The sequence below is a fragment of the Adiantum capillus-veneris genome, chromosome 19 (genome assembly GCF_014529385.1).
Source record: "Adiantum capillus-veneris isolate H3 chromosome 19, ASM1452938v2, whole genome shotgun sequence".
Lineage (NCBI taxonomy): Eukaryota > Viridiplantae > Streptophyta > Polypodiopsida > Polypodiales > Pteridaceae > Adiantum > Adiantum capillus-veneris.
The window spans coordinates 109,317,600-109,326,557 of record NC_140949.1 but is presented as its reverse complement, the minus strand read 5'-3'; the positions used below and the strand labels follow the sequence as shown (position 1 = coordinate 109,326,557).

Sequence of the window (8,958 nt, the reverse complement as noted above, 5' to 3'; positions counted from 1 at the left end):
TCAGAAAACCCTAATTTCACAGGACCTGCAAAAGTGCAGCTGAACCAAGGTGATTGGAAATGAGCCAAAACTCATAGACAGCAAGCCAATAACCTCAACAAACCGGCTGAAGGGTTAGACCATGAAAAAGTTCGTCAAAACGGAGCCTAAAGTCCCTATCTGACGAAAACTGCACAATACTCTAACGGGCCGACCAAGTGACAAAATGACACCAAATTTAACAAGGTACATCCAAAAGAGGTCAACTACGAGATGGAATGTGTCCACTCAGGAAAAAAGCTCTTCCACTAGGGCAAATGTCAGCAACAGGCCAGAAAGATGTCCAAATGGTCGTTTTTGCTGTTGTAAACACAAAAACAACAACTGAATGCTTCGATGGAAGGTCAAAAGGAAATAAAAGACAGCCGGAGTCATACAATGACCAAAAGGAACGGCGACCATCACCTAAGTGGTCGACTCCAGGACCAGCTAAGTGTGCAAACAGGGAGTACACTCTTCTAAATTGATTAAAACTTGATGTGTGTGTCTAGGAGAGCCTATTAACACAATTGTGGTCAACTAACATTAAAAAAAAAAGGTAAAAATGACTAAGTGCTAGTCTATCGCGATAGACTTGAATTTACAATTAGACCAGTAAAATTTAGATTTTGGCTTCATGAGGGGTGCTAACAAGGAATATTAACCACCATTATCAAATCAAAGTGCAAGAGGGATCTCTTTTGGCCAAATAACCTAGTCTATCGCAATAGACTTGCTAAACCAATAATTGGGTGAAAGACTTTTCAAAATTTGAACAAGATAGACTTGGGGAAGCACATGAAGGCAGTACACCAAATTTGGTGACAGGATGGACTCATATGGCAAGCCGAGAAAGACATGACGACAACTCAGAGTCAGAATAGGACATCTCAAGGGCAGACAGTTAAAATTCACATGTGAGAGGTCAAGAAACCTTACATCAACTTGGAGAAGGCAGACAGATGATCACAGAGCCAAAAAATGACAAATTGACACTAATTACCAGTCTATCGCGATAGACTAAGCAGAGGGATACTAGGCCATCTAACCAAAATTTTGAATTAACAGTTGGATTCAGCATGATGCAAGAAGACTACCCACTAAGTTTGAGCCCAAAAAAACACAAAATGAAGGAGATAGACCAACATCTCCTTGGAAGGAATCTGGAAAAATGGGAGTTGATCCAAAAGGGGGTCACTTGACATTCATTTGAGGTGAAAATGGGATCAGATCATGTGCAAAGTATGAGAAACCAATTGGTGGAGGCACAACTGCAAAATAGGACCCCTGTCAAAAAATGGATAGTCTATCGCGATAGACTGAGCAAAAGCTACAAATGAACTGATTTTCTATTTGGGATCATAGAGTGACCTTACATGCCCTGTGAACATACACCACACAAAATTTCAGAGCATTTGGACTCGTTTTCCTTCACCAACAACATTAATTTGAAGCCGTCAGAGTCGCACAAGGGAAGAGCTTGTCTATCTGCTAACATTTTACCTTAACTCATCTTGGAACTAAGAAGGCTCATCTAGATGCACGATTAAGTGGTAATCAATTTAGAAGGGAAGTACTATGTTTGTACATTAACTGTTAATTGTGAATACAGGATCCATGGATGCTTCTCCGGGGAAAAGAAAAGGCAAGAACCTGGCAACGGAAGGTGCAATACCATATGCACTTCTACCCAATTCACTAAAGCCAGCGGCCACCTGGATACCTGCAGATGTGCAACAGGCAGCAGCCTTTCAAATCTATCAAGGTTCATATGTGGATGACAAAAGAAACTTAGTGGATACAGTGATGATCCCCAAGGAGGCAGAAAATTACTTGAAAAGATCACCACAAATGTCATGGCTCAAAAAAGTTGGCTTGTGGAACTTTGTATCACTACCACTAGTAGGGATAGATTTCAAGAGGGTACAACACCTAATTGAGACTATCGAAGAAGATGGAACTTGCAGAGTGGCAGGCATGGATAATGAAGTGATGGAGATCCAGATCACCAAAGAAATCATCAAGGAGGCATTGAAATTGTCTGATCAAGGAGCCAACATGAGAGAAAGAAGGAAAAACCTCACAGTCTACTTGCAAAAGTCCAAACTACCTTCTTTTGAACTCATAGCAAACCCGGAAGTAAGAGAACTAACACAGATCTACAGTCAGTGTTTGTTGAGCTACAGCAAAAGACCGCCAAGATACACTACACCACACGGGAGCATCTCAACCACACTGACATGGGCTATGGGAATGACCCATGAGTTCTATATAGATCACGCATCATATCTGTTTGAAGAAGTGACAAAGCTACGGCAGGACAAGCCAAATTACATTGCAGGAGGAGAAGTCCTCACCAGAATCATATACCAAGCCATAGGCGCGGCAGATCAGCTGCCACCTGCTCCCCATCAAAACGATTGGCTGGCGTTAAGAGAAAATATCGAAGACAGATCACAAAGGAAAGTACCGGCCTCTATTAACACCATTGAAGGACGCAGGCTGGAAAGAGTAACAAGAAGTACACAAGAAAAGATGGAAGAAGAAAGAAGAACTGAAGAGGAAGATGTCCGACTAAAGAAGCAGAAAGCGGAAATGGAAAACAACACCAGGTTGCAGAAGATAGCAAAAATGGAAAGGATGCTAGAAGGATTTACTCTAGAGAGATCTCTACGAGGCGATGTAGGCGCCACTTGGAAACCTTCTAGTAGCACTTACACACTGAGAACGAAGAATAAAAACAACCCAGCTTTTGAGTTGGACTGGTTCGAGAGGTACATCCAAGAAAGAAATGCTAGGGACGAACCAGAGTTGCTACTAGAAGAGGAGGATCTCCAAACTTTGAGAGATCATTTGAGGCCAACTTCACGAGATCAGGAAACACCACCATCATCTCCAAGGCCAGAGACGAGTGAGAGGCAATCTACCCCACCTGCTGACTGTCCTTCGCATTCGAAAAGCTCACACCGTGATGAGAGAGTTCATACACCACCGAGTGAAGAAGAAGAAGAAGAAGAAGAAAGAACAGATGGTCACCCAAACACTGGAACCATATCACAAATTGATAAAGGCAAGAAAAAGGAGGTGGATCAGACAAAAGATAAAGCTTCCTCCTCTCAAGAAATTGAGCTCGAAGCTACTATAGATGAAGATTTGCAGTCAATGGAGACAATACTAAACCGAACAAGAGTGCACAGTCAATGGCTAGCTGATCAAAACAGGTCCAACAAAACGAAGTTAGAAAAAACCCATCAAGAAGTTATGAGACTATTGGAGCAAAGAGATGACACTCTAAAATTGATCAGCATCAGAGATGCTGAGATCTTGGGGCTCAAAAGCACGGTAAATCTCCTCAAAGACAATTTACAGGAGTTTGAAGATTGCAATGCCATTTGTGAAGATACGATCAACGTATTCCTTGAAGATGTCAGTGACAGAGATGAACACATCCATAAGTTGGAAAAAGAAAAGCAAGATGCGCTGGAGACAGTCAAAAGTTTGCAAGTCGTCATCGATGACTTACAAATTGAAGTCAAAGATTTGAGGGCAGTAACAGATATACAAGCAAGGGAAATCGAGCGAGCTAAGAAACAAAAAACGTCGCTACCAACAACACCGGTAGAAGAAGTGGCTACACTGAAGAGGGAGCTGGAATTGGAAAGAAAGCAGCGCTTAATGATAGCCGAAAGTGCGCTTAGAGCAGAGGATCAACTACAAAGGAAAATTTCAGACTTACAAAGTGAACAGCAACAAGGACTAGCTCCTCTGACAGTGAAATGGAAAGCATTGTTTCCAAATCACTCAGGGAAGAAAATGAGAACTTGCAAATCATGTTAAAACAGTTAGAGGAGTCTGCAGTTTAAAAAGAGATGGAATTTCAAGCTCTTCAAATCAATAGTAGAACAATGGCTGCCCAAATCGCAACTCTTCAAACTGCAAGGCAACACCAAGGACAGGTACGAGTGCACCTGGAGCAAGCAGCCACAGATTTGGCTAGACTCGCCGAAGTATATGGGGGTCAAGATGACTACGAGGAAGAATCAGATGATCAGGAGGCCCCAGATACACAGACTGATCAAACTGGCTCCAAAGACCAAGAAATAGACGAAGATTCAGTCACGAGATTGGAAGAGCAGAGGCTGGTCGAGCAATTGGAAAAACAATCAGAGATGATATGGTACAAGGCAATGCAACTAGAAAAGGAGATGCTACAAGGGCTCTCCAGATCAGGCAAAACAACAGCAGAGCTATGGGAGGAATGGAATGCCCCTATGTTACCCTATGCTCTGTTGGAATACGAAACTCTAACACATCAACGGCAGCTCGCAAAAGAAGAACAAGTGCCAGTGTTTGAAGGCGAATTACAGGATCAGGAACAGCAAAACAGAATAGTAGACAGCCAGCCAAAGTGGAGGCGTCAATGGCTCTTGGATCATCCTAATAACCTGATCCATTTAGTCAACGCACCGCCTGAGCTGAGGAATGACGGAACTTTTTACCCAACTCCCCGAACATACACCTACAGCCAACATAAAGCACTACAAAGCAGAAATCCGACATGGCTAAATTATCCAGTATTGCCAGGGCCTGCAGAGGCAGAGAGAATATCCGATTCTTACATGGTGAAAACCCTTCAGGGCGCCATTGCAGAATTCGGAGGCTCTCCCGACCTATCCTGCAAGATGCTATGTAAAATAGCTCGAACCTTTTTGGCATGTCTCATAGTCTTCTCAGAAAGCTGGACTTCAGAGTATATGAATACCGAAAGAAGCATCTCAGAGCTGTCATACGATCTAAGTGGGCCACCTACAGAGCCAGTATTGTATGCCTATTTCAGACGGCTAATGTTTCTGCCAAGCTACCATCTCCAAACCTTCGAAGAAGCATTTTATACAGGCTTCTTCATGTACAAGTCCAAAGTTTTTGTCCCATTAATGGCAAGCGAGTCTATGCGATATGATGCCTTTCTACATCAAATCAACAAAGAAGGACGACAATGACACTAAAGACAAAGACGATCATGTCATGGTAGACATGAATTAGGAAGGGGAGAGTGTTGGAGCCCCATTTGTCCAACTGTTGTAATGAGCCCATCTTGTAAAGCATATCAAATTCCCATTTTATGTCAAAGACGTCTTATCATTTTGATCCATTCGTCTGGGTTATGTAAAGATTAATCAGTTAGTCAGGACTCAGATTTGTTCCCACTTTGTAATAATGAGTAAGAGAACCCCATGTACATTTTTGAGCTAAGGTGACTAAAGTATAAAAGTCACCTTAGAACCATTTTCTAAAGGACATCATTTTTTAACATTAATCCTGTGTCGTACGAGTCAGAGAGAGAGAGAGAGAGAGTGTTTTATCCTCTTCGCTACGCGCTTCTCCCTCACCGGATTCACGACGTGACTACACCATCATGGTAGTCTCTCCGAGAGCTACGTGCCCACGCCACGCATTCACATTTTTGAGTTGTTCGCGATCGATCCTTCCTCGAGCTTGTTTTGCTTGTAAGTAGCACAAACAATGTCTGTTTTCAACAATCAAGTGCTTTATGGAACGAGAAAGGGATTAGCTACACATAGATACTCATAAACTAAAGTTTCGCCCACTTTTGGATTATGACATGTTAGTCTATCGCGACTGTATTCGAGATAACTAGGGTTCAAACTTGGTGAGATTAGACTTATAGGTAAGTATATCCTAGTGAGAGGATGGTGCCTAGTAAGTTTGATGCGATTCCGAGTTCATTGGAAGTGTAAACGGTGTTGTGAGCGTTTAGGGATAGGGTGGGTTGCATTCTACCAGGGTTAGTGATTGATGCATCATAAAAGTGCGTATGTGTAGATTGGTCTCAGTCTGACAAGCTAACGAGATTGCCTACTTGCACCTACGGGTTAGTCGTGTCATCGAATGATAAGTATGTTGTCTGTGTCGTGCTTGTGAGCATGAACAGGGGAGTAGTTTTGCCCTAAAACACACTTACATAGAAGTAGACAGGTGCTTTTGCCTATTCTCAGGTTCTCAATCAAAAAAAAAGCGAAGCAAAAGAAGAGGAGAATCATGCATCATTGCAGAAGGAGGAAGAAGAAGGAATTTCATTCTTTTTCTTCACACACACATATATGAACACATGCATTACAGTCAGAAGTTGCATTGTTTTGTTTTGTTTTCGTCAAAATGCAATTGCATTACAACGCACTTATGTGGTTTTCCAATGAATGTTTTTGTGTGTACACGTATGGGACTACTGTCGATTATGTCCGAAATTTTATGTATGTTTATCAATATTCGCAGTATGTCTTCGCCACCTCTAGTCATGGCTGGCATGCGGAGAGCTAGGCGAGGGGAGGCTTGTCTGTCTGCTAGGCCCTCTTGGGCAATGCACTTACAGTTGGCGCCAGTGGCAGATGAATGTGAGGAGTATGTTCCTCTTTCCCAAGACACCACACCTTTTGAGCAGGTTTCTTACGTCGGCTTGATGGAGGAGGCTATGGTTACGCCTCCTTCAACTGGGAAAAAACGATCCAAGGTAGATATATCCTCACAAAAGCAGGCTCCAAGCGAGCAGCCAGAGATCACAAATGCAAGGACTCAACCACCAATGCAGACACCACAAGAAGCAGACATAAGCACGAAAGGGTCGAAGCGTGCGAGGGCAACGACAGTTATATGGGTCGACAAAAGCACGCATACTCTCTTATGAGTCTATGAGGAGCAATGGTCACACATCAAGAAGTGTAATTTTCGCCCTAAGGATTGGGAAGATTTGGTCTTTGCTCTACATCGAGAGATCTCAGGTAACTTCAGTCCTGAGCATGCAAGAAACCAAATCGACACACTTAAGAAGCTCCACAAGAAAGAGCTTTCAAAAAACAATTCTACTAGCAGTATTCCCAGCACCTGGACATTTTTTGACCTGTGGGACGCTTTGTGGGGGAAGACTCCAAAGTGCTCAGGCATAGCTGGTGCCCTTGACAGCAAGATCCACAGGCCTGTATCCTCTACAATAGATACACCCATAGACCTGGATGGGGTTGAGAACGATGGTGCCTCGGGCCAAAATGCACAACCTGATACTGTGGATTTGGACAGCGTATTTGGCAAGAAGTCAAGCAACCGAAGAAATCTAGCTTGGGCACAGTGGCCAAGACAATTGGAGATGGGATGAAATAGATGTGTGAGGCCTACGAGCGTGCAGAAGACAAGAAGACAAACACCTTGCGAGAGCTTCAGACTGCTAGGATGCTACATGAGGAGAGACTCGCAAACATCAGAGAGAAGGAAGAGAGGAAGCGTCACCAGATCTTTTTGGAGATCGCCAAGCTTTTCTCTAAGAAGCCAGAGCAGTAAGTTTATTTGAACTTCACCGTAGTAAAATCTACATTTGTTTTGAGCACTACCACATTTCGTTGCAGAGTAATTAATATACAGATGTCATAAAATCTAATATCTAACCAACCCAAATGATTTTCTCATATTAAATTGATCACTTAATGTGGGAGAATAAACGGGAACAAGTGTTAAGATATAGATATGTGCTTATAGATCTATCTCAAAACGGGGCCAATAGTAAAGGGGCCCAAATGGGAGATGGTCTATCAAGAGCAAGGCTAACCAATGGAGCATAAGACCTTAGGGTTACCTTCATTGAAGACCTCCAATAATGTGTGTAAAAGTCCTTTCACCTTAGGTAAGCTAGGACTGAGCTTGAGGTGGGAACCCGGCCCAAGCTCGAGGTGCTTGTCGTGCTTGAGGTGCTTGATTAAGATGCTTGAGGTGCTTGACTGGCTCCATGCTTGAGGTGCTTGACTTGGTGCATCATTAAGGTGCTTGAGGTGCCTTGAGAAGCTTGCCTGAGATGCTTGTGGGAACACCCCCTACTTCAAGTGCTTAGTCATGCTTGATGACTAAGGGGCTTGCTCATCCAAAGTCAAAAATATCCCTACAAGGAGGGGGGCGAGCCTACAAGGGGGGGGGATGAGAGAGAATACACACACACACACACACACACAAGGGAAGCCCCAGCTTGAAGAGGCAGCAAGGACACTTGTCAAGTTCCTCCTCATGTTGCCCTCATGGTGTGCCTGAAGTCTATTGGTTGGCCACCCAAGGGGTCCAATGATAATTTAGGATATTTAATTAATTGATTTTGCATTTATCAAGTCCTCTCTCTCAAAGGGGAAAGGGGGACACTTGTCCCAAGGCTACCCCTGTTGCTTGTAGCTCCTGCTTGTGATTGGCTAGGCCTGGAGGGGTCCAATGAGCTTCAAGCATGAGCTACAAGGGGGGGTCGACCCAAGCAAGCTAGGGGGGTGCTTAGGGGGTATACTCATCCACACACACTCACAAACACTCTCATTGTGTACTATGCAAAGTACAAGAGCTCCCTCTCCTTCCCCAAGCAAGTAGAGGTTGAGAGCCTACACCAACACTCTTGGCTATGGAGTGCAAATCCATCCAAGAGCCATGCTTCAATGCTTGAGCTTGCCATCTATTTCTTCTTCATTACTATGCTATTATGGATGCTAGCACAAGAGTTATGATAAGTGAGGAACTAGCTCTTTCTCGTATGAAATGTTTCTTCTTCCTCTTCCCTACCCTCATTCCCTGCTAGCTCTCCCCACCTTCGAAGGTGTTTGAGGTCTTGGGACTGAGGCTTGGTATAGTTAAAGCTTTCTTCAACTTTAGGTTATGCTATGATGGTGATGCATGAAGCTTTCCATCTTCATTGCTTCACCTAGGTCACAAGGAACACAAAGAATGTATTGTAGCAAGTCTCTCTTTATGGGAGAAATCATAATACAAATGCCTATTGGAGGGGGGACCGGCTCCACATAAATCCGGTCCTCAACTGTTGTCATGTTCTCTAAATTCTCTCTCTTGCAAAAGTATTGTCTATGCCAAGTTAACAAATTGCTATGATTATGTTGCTATCTTCAA

General features: G+C 43.4%; 1 pseudogene; it reads left to right on the top strand.

The window, feature by feature from the left end:
* The first annotated feature begins 6,496 nt into the window (after positions 1-6,496).
* Positions 6,497-7,368, top strand: LOC147434640 (trihelix transcription factor ENAP1-like; annotated as a pseudogene).
* Positions 7,369-8,958: the final 1,590 nt, after the last annotated feature.